This window comes from Ochotona princeps, chromosome 25 (genome assembly GCF_030435755.1).
Source record: "Ochotona princeps isolate mOchPri1 chromosome 25, mOchPri1.hap1, whole genome shotgun sequence".
NCBI classification, from domain to species: Eukaryota; Metazoa; Chordata; class Mammalia; order Lagomorpha; family Ochotonidae; genus Ochotona; species Ochotona princeps.
The window spans coordinates 17251960-17269508 of NC_080856.1; the positions used below are offsets into that span (position 1 = coordinate 17251960).

The 17549-nt window shown below is 40.2% G+C and overlaps 1 long non-coding RNA gene across 1 annotated transcript; it reads right to left on the minus strand.

Moving 5' to 3' along the window:
* Positions 1-11462: 11462 nt before the first annotated feature.
* On the minus strand, positions 11463-15786 carry LOC131477960 (uncharacterized). The gene is made up of 2 exons (XR_009244216.1): positions 15650-15786; positions 11463-11961 (listed from the first exon to the last, which is right to left on the minus strand). It is a non-coding gene; the product is annotated as an uncharacterized LOC131477960 (long non-coding RNA).
* Between the last annotated feature and the right edge of the window lie 1763 nt (positions 15787-17549).

Genomic DNA, 17549 nt, shown 5'->3' on the forward strand with positions numbered 1-17549 from the left:
AGGGACACCATGTGTTTTGGTCATTGATATATCCCCTAGTACACAAGAGATGCTCAATAAATGTTTATTGGAGACGTATTTTTCCTAATATTCCATATGAGCAGTGCTTATCAAGTCTTACTTGCAGAGTTTACTGTTGTGTAAAATATAAACACATCCAAGCAAGATTCGAGGAAAAATTTAAGTCTAGGGAAGGGTATGGTTTAGCTTTGTAAGTTGTGTCAATTGTTACTCACTTCTAAAATAAGATTGAATAAAATCACCAACACTCATTGATTTTTACTTTTTATTAAATTATTAGTGATATGGTTTTATAATAAGAGTTGAGCAGCTCCTTCTTGCCTGGAGCTCATGCTTTTGCTTTATTACAATATAAAAAGTCTTACTGGAACTTGTGATAATGAATGTAGCTCTTCCTAACTGTATCCTCCCTGTGACAGTGGTTTACAGTAAGTTTGATCCGAATACTCTAAACCTCATTCCTTGGCAAGATGTGTCTACCCTTATCAGCCATCTACAAGATGGTTGTATCCACTGATCTCCCTCAAGGACTATTCTTGCCTTTAGCCATCCATTGGGTATATGCTGCATCCTCTGCTTGGGTTATTTTCCCAATCCCTCCTCTCCAAATTCACGTGACTTTCTCTTCTCTCTACTCTGCCTCCTCCTCTTCTGCAGTCTCTTTAGTTTTGCCCTAATATTTCCCTGTATATGTCTCAAAGAACCATATATTTCTCCCATTGTAGAACTCATCACATTAAAAAGGAACTATGTCAAAAATTTAATGGAAAATAGAATTTTAAGTATGAGTTTATTATGGTGCAAAGAAAGTTTGAAATCCAGCATCCTGGACAGCCAAGCAGAATGAGAATTTAAGAAGTGAACTTAGAATAGTGAGAAGTTCCACTTCCACCTGCTCCGGGCTGTTACCCGGAACCTCACTTTGAGGGTGACAGTGAGCTGTGTATAGGCTGGGTTAACATTACTGCGCCTTGGGATGATGCTACATCTTCTGTTTGGATTTAAGGATGCTCCTAGCTTGTAAAGTTCTTCCCAAATCCTAGAAATCTCCAAGCTTGTATCTGAAGTCCAATATTTCAGTGTCAAGATGATGCCTCTCCCAAATCATCTCCCACAAGTCCCACATGGGCACTACCACTAGAAGGCTCTGCCTTTGAAATGGAACCCATTTCGTGGAACCCATTCACCCATTTATCCAATGCATAAATTAGACAGCTATGTGTGCTAGGCTAAGAGCTTCAAAAGTGAAAATATAAAGAGAACAGGGCTCAGAACTTACATACTAGTCATTACCATTGCCTGAAGAGTTAGTGCACATGGCAAACTACTCCACCTGTTGAGGCCTCCTTAACCTAGCGAAACTCAGTGAGCTGATTTTCTTGTAAGCCATAAGCCTGCATTGGAGTGCCCAGCTCTGTCATTTGCCTGTTCTGCCCATCTCGTGCTATGATTAAAGTTGTCAGAGCCCATCCAGCCTCCCAAGAAGCCTGTAATGGGTACCAAGAATGAAAGACAGGATGCAATAACTGGACCCAAACTACCTGCATTCAAATCTTGGTTCTGTAACTGACTGCCTCTGTAACTTTGGTGCAAGTTGACCAGTATTGGGGCTGTAGTTCCCTCATTTGTAGAATGGAATCAAAAGAGGCAGCCAATTTATGATACTGTAGTAATAAAGGGATAAATACAACCATATGTAAATGCAGGATCCATTGTGAGTATTTAATGAGGATAGCCAGTTATTAAAGCCTGGGACATGGTCCTTGTTTCCTTATACTGTAATGAGAGAAGTGAAAAAACCACCACAAGACATGATAGCAAATGAATTCCAAACTGTGTGACTCAAACTCTAAGATCAGGGAGAATTAGCAGAGTAGCCTCTATATTGTTGCAAACAATAGGATTTTATCTCTTCTTATGGCTGATTTGTATTCTAGAGTGGCTAAGTATCACATTTTTTTTCCTTCTTCAGCCAATGAACGTTTAGATTGTCCCCACTTCTTGGTTATTGTGAATAGAGCTAAAACAGAGTGCAGATGTCTAGCAGACTGATTTTGTTTCTTTTGGACATAAACTCACTGATGGTATTGCCAAATCATATAGTAGTTCCAGTTTCAATGGTAAAAGAATGCCCCACAGTGTTTTCCACATTGGCTGTACTAATTTACATTCTCACCAACAGTGGACAAAAGTTTCCTGTTTTTACATGCTTACCTTGTCATATTGTCTTTTACCACTTGGATAACAACCATCTCTGAGCTGAGGGGCATATCTCATTGTGGTTTTGTTTCTTACTATTAATGGTGTTTAGGATTTTTTCATGTGTTTTTTAAATGTCTGTTTAGATACACTGCTCATTTTTTTTAATGGATTTGCTTTTGTTGCTGAGTTCCTTACGTATTCTTGTTACTACCCACTTATCAACTATATAATTTATAAATGTTTTCTTCCACTCCACAGGTTGTCTTTTTACTCTGTTGATTGTTTACTTTGCTTCGTAGGAGCTTTTTAGATTGATGAAATGCTATCTATTTTTCTTTTGCTTTCTGTACTTTGGGGTCCTATTTATGAAATTTCTTTCCAATGCTTTGAAACATTTTCTCTGTGTTTTCTCCTACTAATTTCATAGTTTTGAGCCTTACATTTAGTCTTTAATACATCTGAGTTTATTTTTTGTTTATAATAAAGATATGAACCTAGTTATATATACTCTGTTGTGTGGGAATATCAATTTTTCCCAACAGCATTTATTGAGAAGACTATCCTTTCTCCACTACACATTTCTAGAAACTTTGTCAAATACGTGGTGAGTGTAAATGTCAAAGTTTACTTCTATGCTTGCTATTTAGTGAATTCTTTATCTTATGATACTTTCCTTGTATTGTTATCATCTCTCTAAATATGAACAATTCTCTGTAATATATCATGTAGGATATGTCTGGTGATGCTTAATGTTATCAATGTTTGGGTATCTGGGAATATCATCTTCTCTTTTATATAAAGAATATCTTGGGCCTGGTGGTGTGGCCTAGCAGCTGAAGTCCTCACCTTGAATGCACTGGGATCCCATATGGGCACCAGTTCTAATCCCAGTAGCCCCGTTTCCCATCCAGCTCCTTGCTGGTGGCCTGGGAAAGCAGTCAAGGATGGCCCAAAGCCTTGGGACCCTGCATCCACGCAGGAGACCTGGAAGAGGTTCTGGGCTCCTGGCTTCAGAACGACTCAGCTCCAGCCATTGCAGCCACTTGGGGAGTGAATCATCAGACAGAAGATCTTCCTCTCTGTCTGTCCTCCTCTCTGTATATCTGACTTTGCAATAAAGATAAATAAATCTTTTTTTTAAAAAAGAATATCTTTTCTGGAATTTGTGGTTGTGGCTTTTTGCTCTGTAATTTAAAAGTCTCATCTTGCTTCTTCCTGGACAATAAGAAATCTGTTTTCATGTTAATTGAGACAGCTTTGCATATTACTTGTTTCTCTTTGTGTGCAGTTTCAAGAATTTTCCTTCACTTTAATCTTGGAGAATTTGACTATAACATGTCTTACGGTAGACTTAACTCAGTTTAAATCAACTTGGAACCTTTGAATCTGCTTTTGGATAGTCATGTCTTCCTCTGAGTTTGGGACAGACTCTGTAATTATCTTTTTATGCTCTTTCTACTTTGGCTTTGTCAAGTTCTCTTGCATCCAGTAATGTGGGTGTTTTTTCTTTAATGCTGGTCCAGAGACATAAGATGTCACCATTCCTTTCCATTCCTTGCTTCTCGCCTGAATATTTTCAAATACTGTGTCTAAAATCTCTCTAATCATTTCTTCTGCTTGATCTATTCTAGTGACACTTTCAGTTGCACTTTTCATTTTATTAGTATTTCTGTTGGAAATTTCTTTAATTACTTACACCTCTGTATTGGGTTTCTGTGTGTCTTCCTAAGCTAAGTTGAATTTATTTTAAACTCTGTATTTAAGAATTTGCATATATCAGTTGTTGTCTGGTCAATTTCATTGGCTTTATTTTGTTCATGCTTCCCTAAAAGTCACTGATAGTTAATGACATGCTATACCATCTATACATTGATAGCTTAGGATTTTTTTTTTTCTTGCCTTCATAATCTAGCTCTAGTTGGCTTGCCCTCAAGACATTCCAAGCAGTCTGCTTATTTTCCTTTAGCCTGTGGACATTTCTGCTCTTTCAACACTAGATGGCATCTGGAGACAAGAACTGTCACAGGACCACAGCCTTGGTTTGTACTGTATCTGCTGCTATTGCATTTTTCAGAATGAACTGTTCAGAGACTCTATCTGTGAGCACTGGCCTAGAAATCAAGGGTATTGGGCTTTATTTGGCGCTGGATCTTACCATGACAAGCCCAACACAGAACCCTGAAGCAAAGTCTTTCCTACATGATTCCCCAGCATTTGGAATGGCCTTGTCTGCTGAAGGTTGAGGGCAGGGTGATGGAAGCAGTTCCTAGATTGCAGGGTCCAAAAGCTCAATCTGCAGGTACTAGCCTGGGTACAGGGGCCAGGAGACCCAGACAAAACTGATTTTTAAGTGGTAGGCCTGGCACTTGTTCAAGTCTAAGGTCTCAATTTAATCTTCTCTTCCTCTCCAGGCAGAAAGCGTGTAGCTGTGCTGATTGAAGCTGGAGTAGAAGTAGTGAGTGACTCTCTCTTTTCCTTACTTCTTTTTCATTGCTTTTTTTTTTCCTACTGTTATTCTAAAATCAGCCACCGTGGTTTCTAAGCTCACATCCTTGCTTGTGAAAGTAGCCTGTCATGAACAACTATTCAAATTGGTATCGCTGATGGAAGACGATCGCTGACTCATCTTAAGTGCCAGCTTACTCTGTTTCCTATCTTCTCTCTCCAATACTAATGTTTCTGAGCCTGTGTTTTCCCACCTGTAAAACTGAGTGTAGGCGCACCAGAACACTTCCAAAAGTTCATGGCAAACACATACTCTACAAAACAAACAAACAAAAAACCCCACAGATTTCAAAACTGTTTTGAACCAAAACGAACTTAGCTCTTAATTTCATTTTCCATGAACAGCTTAAGCTGCTTCAAATGTACTCATAAGATTGTTGCAAATATTCAGTAAATTTTTAACAGATTTTTTTAGAACATATTGATACAAAGTGGACGAATTTCACATATCTCACAATAAGAATTAGGATTATTAAGGTTATAGTGATACTGCCCACTCTGCTCTCCCTGCTGCCTACATTTCCCAACTACGCTCTCCCTTATTTCCTTTTTGACAATGACATGCTTTCAGCTTTACATGTATCCAGCTCTACGATGACATGCTTTCAGTCTGCCTAACAATCACCAGCTTAATACTTCATCAGGTAAAGACTTCGCACTTAGCAAGCAGTAAAAACAAAGCTTAATACTCTTCAAGAATATAGACAAAGTCTGAAAGCAATAGTCAAATCTTGCAATGTCAATCTCAGTCACTCACACAGATTACATTTTTGTACTCTGTATATCTGTTTCCACACATAAGTGAAAGCATAATATTTATCTTTTTATTTCACTATATTTTTATTTCACTAGCATAATGGTTTCTAATTCCACTTAGTTGCAAAAAAACAGGATCTCATTGTTTTTATGACTCAGTAGTATTCCGTAGTGTGTGTGTGTGTGTGTGTGTGTGTGGCATTTTCTTTATCCAGTCAATGTTAATTTTCACATGAGGATTAACTGGTGCCTGACACATTAGGGCCTCAAATAATGTTAATTATTAAAGAATTCCAATGTCCTTCAGCCAAGGTCCACCAGGAACACTTCTATTTTAGTTAAATAAATGGGATTGATTTCTCATGGAGGTGAAATAAAACAGATCAGGTGGACTACCTCAACAAGAGGGAATGAAAAAATACTTTTTATAAGGATTGGTATTTGAGTTTAGTATTTGGGAGAGGATTTAGGTGAGCAAGGCTTGTCCTGGGTTGAGTATTGTCATGAAACTAGAATAATTTTATAATAATTTTATGCATTGAATTATGGCCCTTCAAAAAGGTATGTCCAAGCCCTAACTCTCAGTACCTACTGGTGTTAGCTTATTTAGAATAAGGGTACTTGTGACTATAATTAACGTAGGCTCTCAAAACACAATCATCTTGGATTGGATGGGTGAGTGCTAAACATAGTGATGAATGCTCTTACGAGAGGAGACACAGAGATCAACAGGAGAAGGCAAACGTCGGAGTGTTGGATCTGCAAGCCAAGGAACAGCCAGAATTGCCAGCAGCCACCAGGAGGTGGGAGAGAGGAATGAAGCCTGTTCTCCCACGGAGCGTCCAGAAGGCACCAATTCTGTGGCGCTTTAATTTTAGACTTCTGTTCCCCCAAACTGTGAGAGAATAGATGTCTATTGTTTTAGACCCTTTGTGGAATTTTTTCCAGTAGCCCTAGGATACTCATATCATAAATCAGTAATTCTTGGCTGGAGGGGTGGGGGTATACTAGAATGAAACTCTGGCTGTCACTGGCATATAACCAGTGGTCACTCTGACTAGCCAGGAGGAAAGGCCACTTGGCATGTGGTAGCTTGCACAATGTCCATATTTTATCTATGTTGGGATGTGATGACAAAATGGTCCTGTTTCTCTTTTGATCCATGATAGTCACAGAATGGCCTTGCCTGATGTTGAAGCTAATGAACCTGTTCATGTCCAGAAGCACCAGGTCCCACCGGGAGTACCAGGCCAACTTCAGGAAGCCACAGGCTGCCTTCTTCTTTCTCAGGTGCTTTTAGGGCAAATTAACTGAAGGCCGTGACTTTACCCAAATTGCCATAACATAATGAGGCTATGAAGAATATTTTGTTTTCATTGTAACCTGATTTTGCTGCTTCTAGAGAAGACGATGTTTTTCTGTCAGGTTTAGAAATGTGTTTTCTTTCATGTCAAGAAGCATGTTAGGATTTGATTCAGAATACTTGGGCGGCAAATTTATACTGTGACAGAGAAATTAGAATGTGTGCATTTCTAAGTGTCAGGAAAGGTGACAAGTCTGGGAGTTGTCATGGGAGCTGACAGCTGTGCTTGTTTCAGACACAAGCCAGGTTGTTGGTACATGTCCCAGAGGCCTATAACAGGTCACAAGTCTCCAGGGGCAGCCAGTGGGAACCTAAAAATTTCTCTCTTCCATCCAGAGTTGTTCTAAAGAATCCCCTTCCCAATCTCGTAAAGAAGTGATGGTACAAACACAGTCACTTTGGACTCGCCTTGAGAAGCAGCACCCTGCCAGTTTGGTTGCATCCTCATCTAAGTTCACACTTACATTTTCTCCACAAATGCTGTGTTAACCTCATTGTGGCTTTTCAAATATTTCAGAAAAATGTGCATTTTCATTAGTGCCAATGGTATTTGGTATTACGGCTTTATGCTCTTCATTTTCTTATTTGGATCTTCTCAAAACTGAAATCAACTCCCAGGGACATCCCTCTATTATTCTAATCTGCACAGACCTGCCCAAAGGTGATTCACAGCCCAAAATATTGCTGCTAGTTTTACCTATCCAACAGCATGTAAAACGTTGCCTGCCAAGGCCAGAGATGGGTCGTTTTCCTCTAGCTCACAAATAATTATTTGCTGTATTTTAATTAGTAGACCAGGATAATGTGAGCTACAAATAAGAGACAATCCACTGAACAGGGATGTCACTGTTACCAGAGAAGTGTGGTGGATTCTTTCCTCAACTTAGTGTAGAAATAAAAACCAGGAACCAGTAGCAGACAGAGAAGTTTATTTGCAAAGTGACTAGGTGAGCAGGGAAAGAAGAGGGAAGGGGAAAGCACCTCCCAAGAGAGAGCTGGGAGGTGGGGTGCCTCTTGGAAGAAAAGAGAGACAGACACCAAAGGTTTGAGGAAGGGTCTTGGGATTTTAAACTTTCCCTGACCCCTCCTTGTTGGGTGGGAACCTACAGGTCAAAGCTTCCCCATTGGTGGTCTCTTAACCAGTCAGGAAATGGGTTGGCAGTTCTTGTGCTGTCTTCTTGAAGGTGTGACCAAGATTTCAGCAGGCTTGGACTGTTTTATAAGCAAGGAGAAATATACCTGGTTTTACATACCAAGAACTCCAGGGTTAAGATGATTCCAAGACAGGTAAATTCAACAGTACAGCAAGTAGATTTTCCCATTGGGAATGGTTCCTTTCAAATGGCTGAAATGGTAACCCCATGCTTTATTCCTTCATGTGGTAACAAAGTGACAGAAAATAGGAAATAAGGCTATCCCTTCCTTGGGTGCCTTTTTAAAAGATGAAAGGTATTAGTTCTCAAAGTCCCACAGCTGATTTCCCGTTATGTTTTACCAACCAGAATTGTGCTATCGGTCTGTCCTGAACCACAGAGTGACTACGGGAATGACATTTTTATCACTGACTCCGCCAAGATTCACTTCCTTAGGCTAAGGAATGGCCACTGGATGTATTTTCAAAATCAAGATCTTTGAAAGTTCAGGAATGATTTCTGGGTATGCAGCAGGCAGAATCATGTTCAGACATTTTCTGAAGATAATTCAAGTCCAATAGTACCTTGAACACACTTAATTGTGATGTGTGGGTCTTTTGTAGGATTATTTACTTTGAGCTTAACTCAGAAAAAAGTTTTTTTCACATAAAACTCACTACCGAAATCAACACAAAGAATACCGTAGGTGAAGCTAAATAAAAGTCTCTCTTTCTCTTCTCTCTTTCTCTCTCTCTCTTTCAGTTATAGAACAAGTTATGGACAAGTGTAATAGCCCAAACAACTATGTAATATTATTTAAGTTGAGGATTTAACACAATGCTGTAGCATTTTCACCTTGTGGTATAAAATGCCTTGTAATGGGTGTGTTTGTTTTAAGTGCTGTTGGGTCGTGCTCTTGTTTTCATAAGTTTGTGGTAAATACAATTTTGGAAAATGAAAGAATTGGGAAAAATAGCCTTTTCCTAGCCAAAAAGTAGAAGAATCCTGAGACTCAATTCCATGAGGTGTGGGGGAGTGAGAGGTAAGGAGCATCTGCTGGGCCTCTCCAGATGGTGATGGCTTTTGTTTGTTGTGATAACAAGTCAAGCTTGGCTCTCTCCATGCCAGAATCTGTGATGCTAGAAATCGCTAGCATCTGGCCAAGAGATTCTTTTCCACCTTTAATAGGTGCATGTGCCTTATTTGAAGGCTGGCTTAGTCTGCTCAAATATCAACAAGACCCTTTCCACCCCCTGACACAAGGCTAGTGTGCTTCCTCTTGGCATGTGATATTCTGTGCAGACAACGAAAAAGCCGTTAGTAAATGCTAAGCCAGTAGAGCCACCTGAACTTAGAATGTGAACCTTCAAAACCATCAGAGGAAATAAACATCCCTCCCTTATAAGCAGTTTGTTGTTGGCATTATGATATAATGACAGTCTAACAGGCACATTGTCGCAGAGTACACTGAAGATGCTAATGCGGTCATCTTCAGAAAGTACAGTCTGAGAATCTACTCTTTCTTTGTTTCTTTCATTCTTTCTTTCCTTCCTCATTCCTTACTTTCTTAATTCCTTTCTTTCTTCCATTACATTACTTTTAAGAAATTCCCGGAGGAAGAAATGTGCAGTTACACATATGAGTGGCCCCAAAGATGCCATAAGAGATGTCACAGATGGTAATGTGTCATTAAGTCGTGACAACCTCCCAGGCTTATGATCCGAGTCAGTTGATGAGTCAGAGCAGGTCCAGCAACTGGTTCTGATGCACAGTGTTCCTCACTTCCTGCCCCACTGAGTGATACTATGGAGGGAAGCTACACCACACAGACCCATGTGTCTGTTAGACCAAAGCCAACTGCCAAGACTTATGGAAGCTATTCATCAATATCAAATCTAGGCAGGAAATCCCTGAGGATCACTTAAAGGATTCATAAAGATATGAGGGAGAAACAAGAGAGAAGGTGGGAAAGACAAAGGGAGGGGAGAGCTCAGAGGACTTCCAGCACCAGAAACCACTTAGCTAAGTTGTTTTCAGTTTTAGCTATCTGAATTTTTGCTGGATTCCCCTTTGGTTAGTGGCAGAAATATTCAGGGGAACTTTATTTAAAGACAGTTATCCTTTGGATTCACAGCAAAAAGGCTGATAATCTCCTACGTTCTTGGGGGACACCTCAGTGGAAGCATGATGGAATTTTTTTCTGATAGTTTGACATCACCCCAGCAGGATGTTCATTTCTTGAGCACAGGAAAGAATGAGTCATTTGGTAGCTTTACCACTTTCAGCCTTGACATTTTGCTTTGCCTTCTTCTGCTGAAGCCATAAAGTTCTAGCTGCCATCCAGGCTCAGCCATGTGTGGTGTGGGAGGCAGAAAGATAAGTCAAGTATCCATACTTCCCTCTAGGATTTTGCCTGTTGATAGGCCAGTGTGTGAATGAGGTATAAAGAAGGCAGACTGGTAAATGAGCTGGCTCTTTTTGCACAAGATACAGGAGCAAGATAGTAGAGTTGCAGGAAATACCCTTAAACAGCAGGCACACTAGAGAGTTCTTCCCAGCCAGACCCTTCTGGCAAGATCTGTATAGACAAGGTATTGCTGTCAACCACATTTACCTAAGACCTGGTCATAAATTGGATGGCCGGTTCTGATTAACTTCCCTGGAAGCAAGTGAGCAAAATAATCCCATAAATTAAGACATGAAACTTTGATCTTTAAATGAAGGCCCATCCCACCATAAAAATAGTGACTATTCACCAAAGTCTTGGATCCAAGTGTCTGATGAAGTTGTGAGTCTGATCAGAATGTCCTAAACCAGAAGATACCCCCCTACTAGGATGACCTCGTTTGTTTAAGAAAAGTCACTTATGGCACAACAAGAAGAGTTAGAGTTGGTGGTTTGAGACAACAGTCCTGTACTCCCCACCCATGTGCCATTTCCCTCACATCTATCCATTTCTAGTCAAAGTAACAACCAAGAACTGAGGTTTCCTCATCTCTGTAATGCAGTAAGGATGTCTCCCTTTGCAGATTTGAGAATTAGAGGTAGTGTTATCAAACGCCTAGGACAATACCTGACATAAAGAACACTGTGGAAGTCTACTTATTTAATAAGACTCAGTCCACTGAAATTGCAAAGCCAAACTTGTAAGAAAATGAAATTTTTGTCTTGTAGAGTTTCGATTTGTATCTTGAGCTAACACCTAGAATTTTGGATCATACATGAGAAGTAGGTATTATCCAGTGTCAAAGTCAGTTCCACTGAGTAAAAGGATTCAGAAAAGTGGAGACATTCTAGGTGTTATATAACTGATTAGCTCTTTCTGTCTGGGTCCTATGAGAAATATTTATTGCCCTATGATTGTTTCAACAGCTCAGAATGAAAAATGAATGCAATGTTTGTACTGAGATTTTGGTAAATATTTTGTTTGCTTTTGCAATAGTCTGGTGTAGAATGTTTCTTTTCCAAGTGGAAAGCTGATCTTTATCTTTTTTGCTTTAGGAAAGTTACTCAAGGCATTGATTGTGGGTAAAAGTATTGCATACAATTTCTCTAAATCACATCTATCATGAAGGTCTCTAAGGGAAAGCTCCAACTTCCACAAAAGTGAAGATCCTTCAGGAAACTGTAGTCAATATGTGGGGTCTATAGATTGCACTGGATCTAAAAGGGTCTAGACTAAGGACTCCCCTCTCCATGTGCTAATGGAGCTGTGAACACCAGGAGTCTCTAAATTCGAATTCAGTTGGTTTCCCCTTGTGTTGACCTTCACATTGCCACATGCCCTAAGCTCAGGACACACCCAGTTGTCAAATGTTTCGATGCTTTTTTCTGGGGGATGGGTAAGCTGAATAGGAGCCAAGCCAGGGTGAGATGCCAAAACTCCTGTTGTATAATAAACCTGCTAGACTTGCTGAAGCTGAAAGAGGGATTTCAAAATACTGTATCATTGTTCTAGTGGATCTTGTGCTTTGTAAGTTTCTGAATGGAAAAAATAGACAAAATACATGTTCTCAGTCAGATCTGCAAAAATCATTTTCCTCCTTTCTGATCAACATGCTCTGGAATACTGCATTCAACTAAACACTGTCTCACCCACAGGGAGTGAGGGTGAATCATGGTACAAGTCTGCTTTCAGTGCCTCCATCATGCCCAGGAAAACCTAACTGCTAAAGACCACTCTGTTTTTGAAACCAAACTACACTGTCACCACAGGTACAAATCCTAAGCCTTCCCTGTTTCTTTATGACTCACAAACTCAAAAAATTTCAGATGGGACAGCTGAATGGGAATGACACAAACTCAATGGCATAGTTGAAATGATCAGAGCCAACAGTAACATTTATTGATCAATATTATTGATCCATAAATTGTAAGGATTTTACATTCATGTGCCTTTTCAAATCCACACCAACCTTTGAACCAGATATTATCGCTTGTCCAATCTCACAGATGAAGATGTTGAAACAAAGAATGGTTAAGTCCCATTTTCAAAATCAGTGGTCAGCTAGGAGTTGAACCAAAAAGGACTGTATCCATTGTATATCAGGTACTTGTCCTTGAGTTAGGACAGCAGGGGTCCAGACCCACTCTTCCCACTGAATATGCGATGAGAGAAAGATAAATATCAGCACGCTGTGCCCACTGCATAGTGTTTGGAGGTAGGATCAATAGCAGACTCCAATCACACGTTCAACCTAGCCAGGAAGCTGAGAGAATTCCACCTTCTGCTCGTTCAGACGCAAGCACACCTTACAGCCCATGAATCATCAGGCTCTACTTCCTTGAGTTCACAAGAGACTTCTTATCAGTCCTTACTTAACTCCACATTGTTAGGTTCGACCATGCAAGCTGCTTTCTAAGATGTGCAGAGGTCATGTTATATCCTGTTTTAACTACAGGGAATATTTCTCATATCTTGGCTGCGTCTGAACTCCCTTCTACGTTGATGATGCTTCTGTTGTGTGAGTTCTGAGTAGAGTCCATTCATTTGTTCTTTTGGTCACGTGGAAGCTAGGGCTTGAGTACCAGACATGGATTTAACCTACCAGCTGCCTGAAATTTTTTGAGTCTTTGCATCATAAAGAAATTGAGAAGGTATTGGTGATGGCATTGTTACAATCTAAGATGGGAATGTAGTAACCATGTTGGCACTGTAAATAGACAGATGCTGTGTATCTAAGCTTCCCAGCCTCTGTTCCTATTTCTGTTCTATACCTAATTCTCAAGTCTTCTTGTGAGCTTTAGACACTACCTTAGTTATTGAAGGCAACTATAAATCTCTTTACTCAGTGATGAGTAACTAACAGCCAGGGAGAAGCTGCTGGTTGAACCACTGTCTGTGGACACCAGGCAAAGTGTCCTTGGAAAGTCTGACTCTGCAGAAATTGACATGCTGCTACCACAAAATGGCTAGAATGATATAAGAAATGTAATGACGTGTAAAAATTTTTTTCAGAACCAAGTGGCTTGGACCCAGAATGGTAGTCTAGTGGCTAAAGTCCTCACCTTGCACATGCCAGGCACTTGTTTGTGTCCCAGCTGCCCCACTTCATATCTAGCCCCCTGCCAGTGGCCTGGGAAAAGCAGTCAGGGGTGGCCCAAAGCCTTGGGACCCTTTACCCATATGGGAGATCCAGAAGAAGCTCCTGGCTCCTGACTTCGGATTGGCTCAACTCCGGCCATTGTGGCCACTTGGCGAGTGAATCAGCTGATGGAGGATCTTCCTCTCTGTCTCTCCTTCACTCTGTACATCTGCCTTTCCAATAAAAATAAATAAATCTTTTTTTAAAAGAACCAAGTGGCTTCAAGAAAGAGAGTGACCAACTTAAATAATAAAACTAAAGATTCGTGACCTGGACTGAAACAGAAATTTCTGTGACTGTGCAAAAAGAAATTCTTATCCTTCACAACTCAGAACACAAGGAACTGAAAACTAAAAGCAAAACTTGGACCTATCAATTGCTAAATTACCTTGCCAACTGAATACACAGTCTTTCCATACCTGTTTTGTGAAATTCAGGACATTTAGTTCCACTTCTGTATTTGTGATGCCTAGCCCTCATCCAATAAATCTTTGTTCAATGAATGAGTAAACCATCAAATTAAAATAACTTACATTAGCATCCTTCTAAGGTAGCAAAGCAGCAACAAGGTACTGCCCGTTATGATCATACTCTGTGCATTTTATGTCCATGTCATTACAATCTGATGGCTCTTCAGACCCTATCATAGGTATCTCCAAAACAGAAAACAAATTAGGAACTGTGCATTTTACTGGGATGTAAGAGCAGGTTTCCATGATATCGCACTTATCTCCTCTTTGGGGGAAGTCAGCAATTAAAAATAAATCTCAGAAGGATTTGGAGTAGCCAGGACTTTGCAGAAATGAACAATAAGTTGAATGTTACAATTTGTGAAAAGCACATAGTACATTCACCCAACAAATACTGTGTACATTTCAAAAGCCAATGGAGTCTTCCCGATTGAGTTTGCCCAGTCATCCCCAGAGAGGGCAGTGGACTGCTCATAAACCTTCAGAAGGCATGCCCTCAGCACCTGGTGGGCAGGGCAGTAGAGGCAAGTTCAGCTAGAAAGAAAATCCTCCCTCTATTAATAGAAGCATAAACTCAATCTCTCCCCAGACTACCAGCTCCTGCCTCCTGACAATAGAGTCTATGTGGCACTTTTTCAGCTTTCCATACCTGTGGACAGCTGTTCTTACCCTGTGAGTGTCTCAGATTCCCCACTCTTCCCAGGATGTTGCGTTACATTCCAAATTCCACATGTTGTAGATCACCACCCCTCCGCACAATCCCCTGTTCTAACTTAGTCTGAAAGTTTCAGCATCTCACTTAGGACAAACCCATTACGAATTTTGTGTATGCCAGACTGGGGTTTGAGTCCCAGAATCCTAGCTGTGTCACCATGGCCAAGTTCCTTGACTTTGTAAAGATTTGTTTATTTATTTAAAAGGCAGAGAGAGAGAGAGAGAGAGAGAGAGAGAGAGAGAGAGAGAACTTTCATCTGCTGGTTTGTATCCCAACTGGCTAAAATAAGCTAAGCAGGTCCAAAGCCAAGAGCCAGGGAGCTTCTCTCGAGTGTCCTACATGGTTTCAGGGGCCCAGGTACTTGGACCATCTTCCACTCATTTCCTAGGTGCATTTAGCAGGAAGCTGGATTGGAAATGGAGCAGCCAGGACTCAAACTGGCACCAATAGACAGCAGCTTTAGTAGCTATGCCACAGAGCGAGCACTAAGTGTCTTGACTTTTTTCCCTCTTATTCGACATCCATAAAAGGTGCATAGTCATACTTCCTGTTGCAGGTACAATGAGGGTTAAATATTATCATTTATGAAAAGCGCACAGCACGTCAGCTGGCCATGGCCTGACATCATTGTTTTTATGTTTGCAGTTAGTTAGTCACGTTCCACATTTCCCATGACCATCTTTGACTCAGTGCTTTGACTTTGTGCTTTGCCTCCATCCTTTCCCGCTCGTCCCAAAAAGGCCAAAACGCTGGTATAATTCGTGAGTGTTTTAACAGTAAGTGTGCCCTTGAGCTACTGGAGAGAAGACAGCTCCCACCCTCAGCATGCGGCTCAGACTCTTCCCAGAAAGCTGCAAGTGATGGTCCAGAAAGGGGTGAGAAGTCAGGTCTCCTCTTACCAGAAGTCACTGAGTTCTTCTTCTCACGGACATGTATTCCATTGGTTCTGCCCAAAGATAACTTTTACTTTCAATTTGTCTCCTGCAGGGCCCAGTGAGTCCTGGTAACAGTTGTATTTTCCTTTTTTTTTTTTTTCAGTGAGTATTAGAAATAACAGGGCCTCTCTGGAAAATAGAATGTATGGATGGTCTGTCTTTTGCCTAGAGATTTTGTCCTTACCTTATTTCTGACTGATTCATAAATTCTAAAATTTATCCTGCAAATGCACAGAACTATAGAAATATGTGAGAATGCATCACTGTGTCACCGTCAGTAATATCTAAAAATAATAAACTATCCAAATGCCCATCAATGCAAATGATTGAAATTGAATTATAGACACAATAAATTAGTAACCAGCCAAAGAAGGAGTGCATTCCAGCTACACGCAATCTTATTCTGGCATCAAACCTAGTACACATTCTAAGACAACACTAACAGTTTCTGAAGGGAATGAACCTGAGCATGAAGGCAAACTTTCACCTGTTATTTAATATTGTTTTAAATTCTTACAAGTGCATATGACTTCTGCAATAATTTTAAAAAGAATGGTAAGACATTAAAACCTTTTACCTCTTACACCTTATTTTATTGCATTGGATTGCATAATAAATGTGGGTTGCTTTTGAAATGATTTTCAAAAATAATCTTAAGACATCCTAATTCTATTTCAGCAGTATTTTCGTTTTCCTGTTCTCACCAGCCCTGTCTCCAAATCAGAGAGTAGGTTTGATTTCTCTTGTAAGACACATAGACAGCAATAGGAAGGCAAGCTTTAAACAAATGACTGTGGTTCAACGAATCCTTACCTTATTAACTTAAAGGATCATCACTTCTTTATTTAGTAACAAAAGAAAAAAAAGCTATTTCTTAAATTCCATCTCCAGACACAATTCTACACCCTGGAAATGTAGACATATAGCACAACACAATGGGTCATGCCATGCCATGGAGGAGCGAGGGGAGAGGCTTCCTTTCAGTTAGTCTGTTTAATTAAAGAGAGCTTGTTCTCTTGCTCTGAATTTGTTATAAAACAGGGGAGTCTGGAACCTGGTTTTCTGAGATCAGCCTTGCAAAGCTGTCTGGACAGGAGAGATGTCATTAACCATAAATTTTTTGTCAGTAAGTTTCAATACTAGAGGTCATGGAAACATTGTTTTGTGTATGGTACCAATAGAGAAACATGGAGATCACCCCATTAATAAATACTCTCAAAGAGGATCACTGATCATTTAAAGACATTTCAATATTTCTGTTAGTATTCATTGTGCTGTTCCTACATTCAATAAATAATTAGCATGAAATGCATAAACAAGCCCTCTCACTAGGATGAATTCATTCTCTAGGGAAAGCAATAAATTGACAGGTACAAATGTCACATAGACATGTTCAAGTTCTCCAGAACTTATTTTTATTTTAACATCTAGTTAATGAGACTCTGGTTCCCCATCCTACTTAACCACATCAAGTCCTGCTGTTTAGCAGATTTTCCTTCCAAAGCCAAACGTCTCCGGGAAACCTCAAGGAGAGCTTGCAGAGTCCCCAGTCATACAACTGTGATTACAGCTTCTTCCCATGGCAACATGTTCTGTTTTCCCCGGGCCCTGAGTGATCTAGACCCTCCAGCCTAATGTCAAATGGTAGTGAGGAGACCAGAGAACAACGCCTTGTTCCTTGTTTTTGAGGAGTGCCTAGTCATCAAAAACTAGGTATTAGCTGAGTCAGTTTCACAGATGCTATATCGGGTTGAGGAATCCCCTTTTAATACTTAACTGAGAATTTTCACCAGAAGTAGAGTTCCAGTATTGGCAAATATTGTCACATATTCTGATGATCATGTTTTTCCTTTGTAGTCTGTTA